This window comes from Rhinatrema bivittatum, chromosome 10 (genome assembly GCF_901001135.1).
Source record: "Rhinatrema bivittatum chromosome 10, aRhiBiv1.1, whole genome shotgun sequence".
NCBI classification, from domain to species: domain Eukaryota; kingdom Metazoa; phylum Chordata; class Amphibia; order Gymnophiona; family Rhinatrematidae; genus Rhinatrema; species Rhinatrema bivittatum.
Genome location: NC_042624.1, coordinates 25,953,183 through 25,967,839, shown reverse-complemented (window position 1 = coordinate 25,967,839; position 14,657 = coordinate 25,953,183). Strand labels below are relative to the sequence as shown.

Genomic DNA, 14,657 nt, shown 5'->3' with positions numbered 1-14,657 from the left:
CTTCAGCATCCACGTTCAAGTCGTCTTCCACCTTTGCCTCATGTCCGGCCTGCTGCCTCTGCCATTACCCAGCGGCAGGTCCGAAAGGGCTTGGATTGGTCGGAGGACTACTCAGAGGCCAACCTCTCATCCCGCAATGGGGAGTGACCCCTAACGCTCCCTTCCATCGCAGTGCAACAATCAATAATTGTATTACACACCCTTATGGCTATAATGCCATTTACAACCCTTAATAAAGACTAATCCCAAACATCTCTTAATCAATATTATGTCTTATGATGACGGCAGCATAAAGTACACATAGGAGTTAGGGAGACATTGTTTGTTATTTAAACATTGAAGACATAATAAAAGGTGAGCCTTTTATTAGCTAGGAACAACAAACTAAACAAAGGGAGCATACTTTTAAGCTAAGGAGAATATGTATCTCATCATCGTCAGAGGAAGACACTATTTACTCAAACAGTGATAAAATAATGGAATATTTTGGCAACAAAGATGGGAAGAGCTGCTGCAGAAAATAACATCAAAAGGAAATTGGAAACCATTTTGGAGGAAAAAGGAACTGAGGAGTATAATGAAATGGTTAGACTTCAGAGAAAATTGCTGATCCAGGGATTTAAGATGATCACCGTATTTGGGGTGAGGAAGGAATTCTTTTTTTCCCTGTGCTCCAGACCTGACCTCAGAGGCAGAGTGGATTTTTCCCCCTTCCCTTACATTACCACATAGAAAGTAAATTGTCTGGCAATGACCTCTTTGTCTTTTGACTTTCCCAGTAAACAAATATTAAAACATAGAAGGTTAGAAACAAAGAACCTTTTGTTTTATGTCAGCCTAACCAATTATGCAATCAATGAAACATAGAAACAAGATGGCAGAAAAAGACCGTAGGGCCCATCCAGTCTGCCCATCCGTCCAATTAATTTAGCAGTATAATTCCCAACACTTCCTCAGAGATCCCCTATAGTATATTTATCCCATGCTTTCTTGAATTCAGATGCTCATTTTGACTCCATCACTTCTACTGGGAGGCTGTTCCATGTATCCGCCACCCTTGCGGTAAAGAAATATTTCCTAAGATTACTCCTGAATCTACCCCCTTTTACTCTCATCTTATGGCCCTTCTTTTTAGAGCTTCCTTTGCATCGAAAAGGTTCATCTCCTGTGCACGGAAACCTTTGAGATAGTTGAATGTCTTTATCATATCTCCTCTATCTCGCCTTTCCTCTAGGGTAGACATGTTTAGATCTTTAAGTTTATTCCCATATGCTTTAGGCTTAAGACTCTGCACTCTTAAATGGTCAACTTGCCAGCCCCTTCCTTCTCCCCACTCATTCTGTTCTGGTCCTTCCTTCCCAGCTCCTATCTTCTGCCTTACCACCTCTCCTCAGGCCCTTCCCACCAATCCATCCACCATCTCTCACTTTCTATTTCAATCTCTCCATTCCCATTTCTCTGCCTCCATTGGTCTACCTCCCCTAGTCATCCCTCTTATGGGGGAAGAGAGAGAAAAAGTTACAGCATGAGCCCACCTCACAAAACACATGCAAAATGTAGCTTCTGATGTATAGATAAGGATGTAGAAGTAAAATGAGCAGAGCCATATGGGGCACTAATTAGACCACCTGCACACTGCAGGTAGCTTTTAGCCACAGAGTTTGCACCAATAATGAAAGCCAAACTATGGGGCAGATTTTCAAAGGAGTACGTGCGTAAGATATGCGCGTACCCCCCAAAAACCTGCCCCAAGTTCCCCCTGCGCATGCCGAGCCTATGTTGAATAGGCTCGGCGGCGAGCGCAAACCCTGGGACGCGCGTAAGTCCCGGGGCTTTCCTGGGAGGCATGGCGCGGCGGCGCGTCATTCGGGGGCGGGGCTGCGGGTGTGGTTCCGGCCTGGGGGTGTTTCGGGGGCATTGGCGTGGCCGAGGCCTCCGAAACTGCTCCCGGGCCTGGGAATCGTGCGGCTGGCGTGCGTGAGTTACGCCTGCCTCGGGCAGGCATAACTTGTCAAACAAAGGTAGGGGGTTTAGATAGGGCTGGGGAGCTGGGTTAGGTAGGAGAAGGGAGGGGAAGGTGCGGGGGGTGGAAGGAAAGTTCCCTCCAAGGCCGCCCCGATTTCGGAGCGGCCTCGGAGAGAACGGAGGCAGGCTGTGCGGCTCGGCACGCGCAGGCTGCCGATTTTGCACAGCCTTGCGCACGCCAACCCCGGATTTTAAAGGATACGCGCAGCTACACGTATATCTATTAAAATCCAGCGTACTCTTGTTTGCGCCTGGTGCGCGAACAAAAGTACGCGCGGGCGTACTTTTTTTAAATCTACCCCTATGTGTGTAGTTTTTTTGTCAGCCCCACAGAGAAGGCATCGTCTCTTATGCGTGTCTGTACAGTGCTGAAGAAGTCATAAAATAATAGCAGCAGTAGTAATAGTAGTTTTGCTTTGTTTATTGCTGCGGGAAAAGATTTCTGCAAAGATTGGCGACTGCATTTTTTTGCAGGGACCTTTTACAAGCTATAGAGTAGGCATCGTATATAAAATCTCAGACTATACCCGTGGATGCCTCCCCCCGCCCATGGGAGCACCTTTGCAAAGAGGGTGGGCAGTTCTTAAAAGCTCACTTCTGTGGGTAAAACGCTCTTTCACTCATAGACTTTCATTTTTGATTTCCCTATTTTAAAAACAATTTAGAAATATACATAACATAAATCAAAACTTTCCAAGTGTCATATAATCCAGTTCTAACATTGAGGAGAGGACGTTTTCTAGTCTTTTTTAAATTGTATTTTCTCATTCTTTCCTTTCTTTAAAATCTTGTACATCTTTTTTCGGTTTCTTCTCTTGGTTCTCCTTCCCTTCTCTTCTTTTCCCTACGTCTCTCTACTCTTCCAGCTATCTCTTTCACATCAGTTAACACCATCATTTTCTTCTTTGCCCCTCTCCTTCTTCCTCTCACTATCTCTTCCAGTTCTTGTTCTCATGCCCTTCTCAGTCTACCTCTTTCTGTCTCCACCCTTTTTATAACTTTCGCCTCATGCCCGACTTCATGCTCAAGCCCTCCCTCAACAGCCATAAGCTCTTTTTAGTCTTCTCCACCAACTTCAGCCTCAATTTCTTTTTATCTCATCCAGCCTCCAATCCTCTCCTCTCCCTCCCTCCAGCCCCTACCCCTTCCAGCTACCAACTCTCCCCTCACCCTCTTCAGCTCCTTCTCTGCAACCTTCAACTTCCCTTCCCATTGTCCATCTCACTCTTGCAGCCTTTAGCTCCCTTAACCTCATGTTTAGCACCTCCTTAAGCTCTCATCCTCTTCTCTTTCTACCCCAATCACAACCTCAAGTTCTTCCTCTCATGATTTCCAGCCTGTACTCTATCCAGCCTCCATCCCACCTCTCACCCCTCCACCTACCAGATTCCTTCTCACCTGGTGCAGCCTTAATTTCCCTGTCTCACTTCTTCCATCTTCTACCCCATTCAGCCTTCTTTTCCTTCCCCATCCCATTCTCTCCAGTAAATCCCCTCTTCCTCTCCTCTAGAAGATCAATAACAGATGTGAGCCCAGGGACTCTTGAAAGAATATGCTGTCAATGCCCCATGGTCTCTCTCCTTCTCTAGAACAGTGTCTAGAGAGAAAACATGTGCTGCTATGGGGAGGAGGAGGTGGAAGCCATGGGAGACATTGAGATTGGGTTCTATTGGTGTCCTCGTGGCCTGTGCTGCTGCTGATGAACAGCATGCTACTGCTGTCTGCAGCCTGCAGGCAGGGTTGGACTACTGCACTGGCCCACTGGAAAAATTTTAGGTGGGCTAGTGCAGTAATCTAAACTTGCAGGTTGCATCCTAATGGTGGTTACTTTGTTTAGCTGGAGGAGGACATGACGAACATGTCCTGAAGTAAAAGTTTAAAGGTGACTCTTGTACTATGGCATGATTCTAATCATGTGATGTAAGTAAATAAAAGATGAAAGCAGATGGCTTGAGCCAGAATGGAGGTCATGACATTTTTCAGAGTCAGCTATTGTATGTATGACGGCTAGCAGAAGACACGGTGAGCAAGCGGTCGGGGTAGGCAGCAGCCGAAAGCAGAATCCAGGGAAGAGCTGAGTCAAGAACCAGAAGAGCAGACAGAGGGGATGAGGAGCTGGAACAGTAACGGAGGCACACGGGGCAGGAACAGGAGCAGGATCAGGAGAGTAGGAACAGAAGGGGAACACGAAGCGGAAGCAACCAGCAACTCAAAGCAGAGCAGGACCTGTTGTTGAGGCAAAGGTGAGGCAGGAGCTGCCGTATGTAGATCATGGGGTGGTGCCACAAATCTGGGACCGCGGGATGTTTCTTCCACTGCAGCCCCTTGAAGGCAAGGGGAGAGCTGCGTGCATGTGCCTAGTGGCGGCTAGGGCCGTCTCCCCGCCGCACCGAGGAAAGATGAGGGTCGCGGCTCAGGAAGAAGCATGGAGGTCCTGGGCCCGGCCGAGGGAAAAGTGTGGCCGGGCATGGTATTCTGCGACAGTACCCCTCCTCTAAACCCCTCTACCCGGGGCTTGGGCTTCCTTGGGTGTGTGGTATGGAATCTCTTGAGGAGGGGTACGGCCCAAGAGTTCTCCTCTGGGCCGGGCCGTATCCCTCCCAGGCTATTAGGCACTCCCACTTCTTGTAACAGGTACGGACATCCAATACCTCCTTCACCTGCTACTTTTTCTCTCCCTCAGAAGAGATCCTCTCTGGCTCGGGCAATCTCCGACAGGCTTGAGTAAAGAAACATGAAAGACATTGTGGATTCTCAATGATGCAGGGAGGCGGAGCTGATAAGTGACTGGAGTAATATGTCACAGGATGGAGAAGGGGCCAATGTAGCGGGGTGCCAGCCTCATAGAGGGCACCCGGAGTCGTGCTGGGCCATACCTTGTCGGTACTGGGCTGCCAGTTCGTCTTTGATGCTGGGAGACAGCCCTTCCAAGAAGATGCTCCTCAGGCTGTCTTCCCATCAATTTAGCTCAGTAGCCATGGTGCGGAACTCTATGGCTTAGTCCGACAGTGGCCATGCTCCTTGGTAGATGTGGAGAATATCAGAGCCAGTGGCGGGCAGTCGACCAGCCTCGTTGAAGGTCTGCTTGAAGACCTGGACAAAGCATTGCAGGTCCTGGAGGAGTGGGTCCCCTCGTTCCCATAGGAGGGATGCTCAAGTCAGTGCTTTGCCGTCGAGAGGGGAGAGGATAAAGGCGGTCTTCACAGTGTCTGAGGAGAACTGTGCAGGCTGTAGTGTGAAATGCATGAAGCATTGATTAAGAAATCCTCAGCATTGTTTCGGGTCGCCTGCATACCGAGGAGGAGCTGATAACCGGAGAGAGGGTGCCGTGGGTGCTGGCGAAGCTGGGGGCGTGTTCTTGGCGGTGGAAACATCTAGGTGGGCATTCAGGCACTGCAAGGAGGCCACCAATGTCTCCAAAAACTGCTGCTGCTGCTGAATCTTCAATGCTAGGCCTGGAATAGCCTGCAGGCCTGAGAGACCTGCCGGGTCCATGGCCTCAGGAAACTGTTACGCGGAGAGGTGGACCCTTGGCCAAGACAAGGTTGGCGCTACCTATAGAAGGCTTCCTATAGGCCCTCGTTGTTGGAAGACAGATGTAGGCTGTGGAAACCCAAGCAGACCTTTACCTATACCAGCCCACGTTCCCTGCAGGTTGAGCCCTTGGGTGCTGGGGCCAGCAGGACTTAGGAGCGAGTCTCCGCGGAAGATGGTCCTGAAGACGGAAGGCAAAGGCAAAGTCAGGTGATCCAGAGGTCAGGGCTGGCGGCAAGATAGGAGGATCCAGGGATGTGCCAGAGGTCAGGACAGGCAGCTAGCAGAAGAAACGGTGAGCAGGCAAGTGGTCAGGGCAGGCAGCAGACGAAAGCAGAATCCAGGGTCGAGCTGAGTCAAGAACCAGAAGAGCAAGCCGAGGGGACGAGGAGTTGGAACAGGAATGGAGGCACACGGGGCAGGAACAGCAGGATCACATGGAGCAGGAACCGGAGAAGGATCACACGGAGTAGGAACAGGATCAGGATCACACGGAGCAGGAACCGAAGCAGGAACATGAAGCGGAAGCAATCAACAGCTCAAAGCAGAGCGGGGCCTGTTGCTGAGGCAAAGATGAGGCAGCAGGAGCTGCCTTATGTAGGTCCTGGGGCGGTGCCACACACCCGGGATTGTGAGAGGTTTCTTCCGCCGCGGCCCCTTTAAGGCAAGGGGAGGGCTGTGAGCACGCACCTAGTGGTGGCTGTGGCCGGCGGTGAGGTGGCAGCGAGGCCGGTTCCCCGCCACACCGAGGAAGGTGTGGCGGGGAACCGGCTCGGGGAGAAGCGAGGAGGGCCCGGGCCCGGCCGAGGGCTAAGTGTGGCCGGTTGTGGCGTTCCGCGGCTGTGGCCACCACCACATTATACTTGTGCTAATTCAGTCATTTTGTTTGTTACCAGTGCTCACGTTCCTGTAGAGGTAGAACATGCTTTGCCACATAGACTGCATTAGATGCAATGGAACTGAAGGAGCCTTTCTAGTTGGCAGTTCTCCAGCTCATTACACATTCCTCCCTCTTGCACAAGTCCTTGTTTCCTGAATGCACGAACCAAATTCTTTCTAGCATCCCGTTTCTCCACTGTCACACTCTAGCCAGCACAGTGACTCAGCAAGGGAGCATCTAAGGAGAAGGGATTCAGATTCAGAATATTTGAGGAAAAATCTCCCAGTTTTGACTAGGATTGGGAATTCCTGCCCTAAGAGGAACAATTCTATAATATCAGCCATAAAGGAATCTCTGTTAGTGCATCTGCTACTCATCAGAAAACTGCTCATTACAGTTTTTTTTAGATACTGGGGATCATTCTAGAATAAAGTGACGTTTGAGAATCTAGAAACATTTTATGCTGTGTGGAAATTTGAATCGACAGTCTGGAAGGCCTCTCTCTTTCTTCCAAACAATTTGGCAATCATCCTGAAGCCATTCTGATCTTGTCCTGATTGCTTCCTACTGACTTATCTTCAATGAACCCTCAGACACAGCATCTCTTATTACTCCTCTTTATCGAGCTCTCTTGAAAAAGCCATCATGTCTGTCTCCTTGCCCTGTGTCAATCAGATCTCATTAGGCAACCATCTTGTCCAGCCCTAATCTGGGAGCAATCAGCATGGCTTCTCTACTTTATCTGATGTACCCGAGGAAGCTGTAATACAGAACCTCTTTCTTGACTTCTTTGCATTCATTTCAGGATGGCCGTCCTTTTTCCTTCTTGCCATCTGGCTCTCATCAAGGCCATCATGCACAGCCATTTTCTTTATTCTTTCTCAGCTAGTTCTCACTAAGTTGCCATCAGGCACATCATCACACATCAGTCTTTGCTTTCTTGCTCTCATCATGGAGTCATCATACTTGACTTATTTCTTTATTCCTTCCCATCTTGCTCTTATCATCATGCGTTGTGAAAGAAGACAAGGCAATGGGCCCAGGTGGGGTAATGAGAGAGTTCAGAGAAGTTCAGGCAACTTTACTGTCAATTCTGTTCAATCACCTTTTGGAGGCAGGAAGGGTTCCAGAAGACTGAAGAAGGGCAGATCTAGTTGCTCATCAAAGTGGAAATTGGTAACTACTAGCCAGTTAATCTTACCTCAGTGGTAATACATTAATAGAGTCACTGTGAAAGAAAGGACAGTGGAATACTTTGAATCCAACAAGTTGAGGATCCAAGGCAGCGTGGTGATACTAGAAGGAGATTATTTTGAACAACTTTATCAATTTCTTTGAATGAGTGATTAAATAATTAGATCAGGGAAATGCACTGTATATGGTTCATTTGGATTTTAGGAAAGCTTATCAAAACATAAGAAGTGCCGTGCTGGGTCAAACCATCGAGCCCAGCCTGCTGTTTCCATCTTCTGAGAGTGTCCCACATGGGAAGCTCATAAAAAAAAAAACTGATCAGCATAGGGATGGGCACCGAGGTGATTGACTGGGTAAAAAACAGTTTGAGTAGCAGATGACCGAGGGAATCCCTGCTCTAAGACAACAAGTTCCAGAATGCGTTGACAGAAGATTTAGAAAAATCAGAAATGACTCAAATCCCATTGGTGACCTAGGTCGGTTGACAGGCTTGCTTATTATTATTAACAGCACAAGAAGGAGCTTCAGAGAGAATATTCTCTGACTGAAAATAGGATGCAACTCTGTCAATAGCTATTTTCAAAGCTACGTTTTACCGGCCATTTGGCGTGACTGTAGGGGCACTGCTTGACGCTATCTTTCCCAAGTGCCAGGAGAACTGTTTACAGCAATCCCTACCCTGCCTGGTTCCACAAGCAGGAGTCTGAACAAAACAATGATCCAGATCTCTCACTAAACTATTATCTAAGTATTTGTTGAGTGCTGTTACTTAAAGAGCTACCCGACTCTGGCCTTGGAGGGAACGGGGGTAGGCTGCGCGGCTCGGTGCGCGCCGGCTATACAAAATCGATAGCCTTGCGCGCGCCGATCCAGGTTTTTAGCAGATACGCGCGGCTCCGCACGTATCTACTAAAATCCAGCGTACTTTTGTTTGCGCCTGGAGCGCAAACAAAAGTAGGCTATTCGCGCGCCTTTTAAAATCCGCCCCAAAGTGCAGAGAAGCTGAACGGTATGCACATACTTTTACAACATACTGCGATGAATTTAAATGATTTGAATAAATTGCACAAAAATAAACACGTAACAAAAAAATACGATGAATAAACAATTTTTCAATGAATAAAAATGTGCCTAATTTGTTTGAATTGATTAATAAAGATGTAATATATATATATATATATATATATATAATGTGTGTGTGTGTACTTCATGGTGCAAAGGACATAGACGTACTATGAATGTGATTTGTGAATTTATACTTCTTAGCACAAAGGACATCATTACCTAATGGGAGGGGAAACTGGTCGCCATGAGCGAAAGGGAAACAGAACTAGTACCTTTTTGTAATACGTATCGGTTATTTTTGATAGGTAGGCGCTAATTTCTCTCAGCACCGGGAAAGTGCACAGAAAAGCAGTAAAAACTGCTTTTCTGTGCACCCTCAGACTTAATATCATGGCGATATTAAGTCGGAGGTCCCGAAGTAAAAAATAATTAAAAATAATTAAAAAAAAAAAAATTTTAATTGGCCCGTGGCTCACGGGCTGAAAACCAGACGCTCAGTTTTGGTTTCTGAACCCGTGGCTGTCAGCGGCTCGAGAACTGACGCCGGCAAAATTGAGCATCGGCTGTCAAACTCGCTGACAGCTGCCGCTCCTGTCCGAAAAGAGGCGCTAGGGATGCGCTAGCGTCCCTAGCGCCTTTTTTTACTGCCGGCCCTAATTTAAATACTGAATCGCATGCACAGGAGAGTGGCAAATGTGCTGTTTTTAAAAGATGGTATGGTACAATTAAACCGCTAAAAAATGAAATTAAAAACCTGCCCCAATCTTTATAAATATAAAAAACAACAAGTGCTAAAAAAAGTATTAAATTAAAATGATATCGAGTGTAAGCAATGTAACATGTCAATCAAAAATATTAGTGTGTTATTATTTAGCAGTAAATTGTATCTACAAAAAAAATTGCAAATATGCCGTTTAAAAAAAAAAAAGATCTAAAAACGTAGTACATACCAATTCCAAGAGTACCCAGAAAAAAACACTAAAAATGAAAGCAACAAGTAGTGAAAAACGTATTTAAATGAAAAGAATATTAACGAATGTGACCAGGGACATATCAGTGTTCATTAAAAAACAAACATATTGTGCTAAAACCAGCCCGATGTGGTACCCTGGATAATAAGTGGCAGCTAGATGACAATTTGGAGTCACTGCATATATCATGGTTGCAATATAGTTTTGCACCTTCATCTCCAATGAATTTTATAGGCAGATTAAGCTTAAGTTCCATACTGACCATTAAATAAGAGACACAACTCTTTTCTCAGGCTTGTGCGCCTGTGTGCCAGCACGTGATGTCATATAGATATATTTATTTATTTATTTATTTATAGATTTTTCTATACCGGGGTACGTAAATAACATCACCTCGGTTTACATTCAAACAGTAATTCAGCATTGCGCTTTACAATATAACAAGGAAACTAAACGAAAAACAATACAGTATATAACTTTATATTAATAGAATATCAGTAATATATGAGAGATTGTGGCAGTTAGGAAGAGTAGTTGAGGATTCAGATCATTGATAGTAGGCTTTTTTAAATAGCCAGGTTTTAAGGTTTTGTTTAAATTTTTTGTGACAGAGTTCCTGGCGTAATTCAGAGGGCATGGTGTTCCAGATTGTTGATCCAGCAATGATGAAAGATCGATCTTTTGTGCTAGAGAGTTTAGTCAGATTGGGTGCTGGGATATTTAGTTTGGCTAAATTCTGGAATCTCGTTGGGCGGGAAGACGTTTTGAATTGTAGTTCATCTGTAAACCAGAGCATTTCTCTGTTTTGAATGGCTTTGTGTATCAGCGACATAGATTTATAAATTATCCTGTAAGCCACAGGTAGCCAGTGCAAAGACTGAAGAGCTGGAGTGATGTGATCATGGCGGCTTGTGTCGGTGATAATGCGGGCAGCTGCATTTTGCAGCATTTGCAAAGGTTGAATGGTGGCTTTGGGTAGACCCAGTAACAGAGCATTGCAGTAATCAATCTTTGATAAAATGGTTGCTTGTAAAACTATGCGGAAATCATATTGGTATAATAGAGATTTAATCCGTTTAAGCGTAAATAGCTTAAAGAAACCATTTTTTACCGTATCCGCGATGAATTTTTTAAATGTGAGATTGCTGTCAATGATGATACCAAGGCTGCGTACTTGTTGTGAAATAGTGGAGTTGTTTTGAGCAATATCAGAGTTGATCAGTATTGTATTTTTTGGAGGTGAAATTATGATAAGTTCAGTTTTATTGGTATTTATAGCCAATTGGTTGTCTGTGAGGATTGTTTTAATTTCTAATAAAGCTACCTTCCAGGTACTCAGTGCATTTGTGATTGTGCTGGTTATAGGTATGAGTATTTGAACATCATCTGCGTAGATGAAGTGTTGAAGACCCAATTTAGAGAGTAGCCGGCATAGCGGTGTAAGGTAAACATTGAACAATGTGGAGGAGAGAGAAGATCCTTGAGGGACTCCTTGAGAGAGGTTTCTTGGCTTGGATTCACTTCGTCCTTTGTGCTAAGAAGTATAAATTCACAAATCACATCCCATAGTACGTCTAAGTCCTGTGCGCCATGAAGTACACACACACATAGAAACATAGAAACATAGAAATGACGGCAGAAGAAGACCGAATGGCCCATCCAGTCTGCCCAGCAAGCCTCACACATTTTTTCTCTCATTCTTATCTGTTACTCTTAGCTCCTTGTTCTATTTCCCTTCCACCCCCACCATTAATGTAGAGAGCAGTGATGGAGCTGCATGCAAGTGAAATATCTAGCTTGATTAGTTAGGGGTAGTAGGGGCAGTAACCGCCGCGATAAGCAAGCTACACCCATGCTTATTTGTTTTACCTAGACTATGTTGTACAGCTCTTGTTGGTTTTTTTTTACTTCTCCCCTGCTGTAGAAGCAGAGAGCCATGCTGGATATGCATTGAAAGTGAAGTATCAGGCACATTTGGTTTGGGGTAGTAACCGCCGTAACAAGCCAGCTACTCCTCGCTTTGTGATTGCGAATCCTTTTTTTCTTCACCCCTGTCGTTGAAGCTATGCAGGATATGCGTGAAGCATCAGTTTTTTGTTTTTGTTTTTTTTTTCCCCCTGCCGTTGTTTGTTGTTTGTTTGTTTGTTAATTTTTTTTTTTCCCCTGCCGTTGAAGCAGAGAGCTATGCTGGAAATGCGTGATGTATCAGTCTTTCTCCCATGCCGATGCAGCAGAGAACCATGCTGGATATGCATGGAAAGTGAAGTATCAGGCACATTTGGTTTGGGGTAGTAACCGCCGTAACAAGCCAGCTACTCCCCACACACACACACAAGAAAATGCCATACTGGGTCAGACCAAGGGTCCATCAAGCCCAGCATCCTGTTTCCAACAGTGGCCAATCCAGGCCATAAGAACCTGGCAATTACCCAAAAACTAAGTCTATTCCATGTTACCATTGCTAATGGCAGTGGCTATTCTCTAAGTGACCTTAATAGCAGGTAATGGACTTCTCCTCCAAGAACTTATCCAATCCTTTTTTAAACACAGCTATACTAACTGCACTAACCACATCCCCTGGCAACAAATTCCAGAGTTTAATTGTGCATTTATTTTTGTGCAATTTATTCAAACCATTTAAATTCATCGCAGTATGTTGTAAAGGTATGTGCACGCCGTTCAGCTTCTCTGCGCTTTACGTATGTCACTTACTGCTTTAGGTATTCACGTACATTCATGTCAATACGGTATATATGTGTGTATCTCGATTTTAATGTTATAATTTTGCCCTCAGTAGCCCCTGAGGCAGCTCTTAAGAGAGTGAAACTGGGCCAGAGTCGGGCAAGCTTCAATAAAGACCCCTCTTTGCACCCATCTCCTTTGTCTGTCGCTTACCAGCAAATTGGATCGGCTTCCGCTTTGTTTTTTGACTCAAAGAGCTTCCTACATATGCAGTGATTGCATTGCACAGGGGGAATTTTGGCAGGTGTCAGGACCGTACAATTTGTATTGGAATTTAGCCCTATCAGCAGAATTGTTATATCTGCTTTTGCTTTTACAGAGTAAAGAGAACATTGGTTTAATGTAGTTTCCACTCTGCAGCATACGAGCGTCTAACCCCATGTTGGCATTAGGTTCAGTACTGACTGGAAGGGATAAGTACTTTCTAACAGCATGCTAGGCTCCTGGTTCAGTAACGTTTTGTAACTTTCGGGACCTCTGACTTAATATCGCCATGATATTAAGTGCACAGAAAAGCAGTTTTTACTGCTTTTCTCTGCACTTCCCCAGCGCCGGCAGAAATTAACGCCGACCTTTGGGTAGGAGATAATTTCTGAAAGTAAAATGTGCAGCTTGGCTGCACATTTTACTTTCTGTATCTCGTGGGAATACCTAATAGGGCCATCAACATGCATTTGCATGTTGATGGCCCTATTAGGTTCGGGGGGGTTGGACGCGCTATTACCCCTTACTGAATAATGGGTAAAGCTAGCGCGTCGAAAACGCGCGTCCAAATGCCGGTTAACAGTGCACTCCGTCGGAGCTCACTGAACTGTATCGGCCCGTCAGAGAGATGACGAGTGTCCTGTGACACCAGACCTGGGCACTGACTCAGACCAACTTTCACCATATGCCCAGAGCTGGACAGTCCTCCTGCTACTTGGCTTAGGAGAAGAAAAGATGGTCTGACTGCACAGCACCCTCTGTAAATTTGAGTCAACAAGAAACTTTATTTTAAACTTACTTTTTTACAAGTTAATCCAGTAAGAATTTTTTTTTTGTTTAGTCCTGAGCACCGGTCAGTGAAAAGCTGAGGTTCAAAGCACCTTCCCTCTCAGCTCCACTTTAGACCCATCTCACCATGGAAGAAGCATTGCAAGAGCACCCTCCTATCAGCCTCTCCAGGTGAGGTCAGGAGAGAGCACCCTCCTATCAGCCTCTCCAGGTGAGGTCAGGAGAGAGCACCCTCCTATCAGCCTCTCCAGGTGAGGTCAGGAGAGAGCACCCCTCCTATCAGCCTCTCCAGGTGAGGTCAGGAGAGAGCACCCCTCCTATCAGCCTCTCCAGGTGAGGTCAGGAGAGAGCACCCCTCCTATCAGCCGGGCAGGGACTCTTTGCAGCGCCCTGGATTATTCTGTGCTGCAGCCTCTCCAGGTGAGGTCAGGAGAGAGAGAGAGGTGCCTGAGATCATTCTGGACCCCCTCCTCGGGGTGAGAGCCCCCTGCACTCCAGGGCACCTCCGAACCAGGAGGGAGCTGGTGATTAAACTCAGCCCAAAAGAAACATTTCCCCCAGTGCAGATCACCCCAGAAAGCTCTAACTCTGCGAGCATTTTCAGAAGCAGGACAAGAGCTCCTCACCCCTTCCACCTCCTTCCCTCCCCTCCCCTTCAGCGCTTCCTTCTGCCCTGCTTCCTCTCTGTATCTTGCTTACTTCTTTCCTGATCCCTTGAAAAGCCGGGATGAATTAACTCTTACCTGGGTTGTCTTCTCTTTTCTTACCCGGCTTCCTTCCTCTGGATTCCCCCGAGTGAGTGGCACTGCCTTTCAGAGAGGGCTTCGGAGAGAAAGGGAGAGGACTCCTCTTCCACTCCCAGCTCTGGATTGCATGGACATCGATACCAGAGGCTGGCACTCTGCCGTACAAGTTTGCGTAACCCCTAGGCATTCTCTTGTCCAGCCACTAAATGATTATCCTAAAGGTAAAGCACACAAGAGGGAGGGAAATTAATGCACCAGCTCTAAGCAGCACAGGAAAAGAATTTAAGGAGGAACTTAATCCTCTCTTTCTTTTTTCTTAATACAATTTATGTAACACAGCAGAGAAACAGCAATAATAGCTCATTTGCAAAATGTATTCCCCTAACATTATAAGCACATAAAGAGCATGAAATGCCGAGTTACAGAAACCGTGGCAAGCATAACTCCTTAGCCTTATGCATTTATGATGTCATAAACAGCATTAAGTGTTCTTCCATTATAGAAAAC

General features: G+C 46.0%; 1 protein-coding gene across 2 annotated transcripts in view; it reads right to left on the bottom strand.

Annotated features, from left to right (window-relative positions):
• LOC115100246 (dimethylaniline monooxygenase [N-oxide-forming] 3-like) overlaps nucleotides 1–14,341 on the bottom strand; it is a 69,425-nt gene extending 55,084 nt beyond the window's left edge. For both annotated transcript variants that reach the window (XM_029618614.1, XM_029618615.1), the window contains exon 1: nucleotides 14,148–14,341. The gene's annotated coding sequence lies outside the window, so the exon portion shown is untranslated. The remainder of the gene's footprint in view (nucleotides 1–14,147) is intronic.
• Between the last annotated feature and the right edge of the window lie 316 nt (nucleotides 14,342–14,657).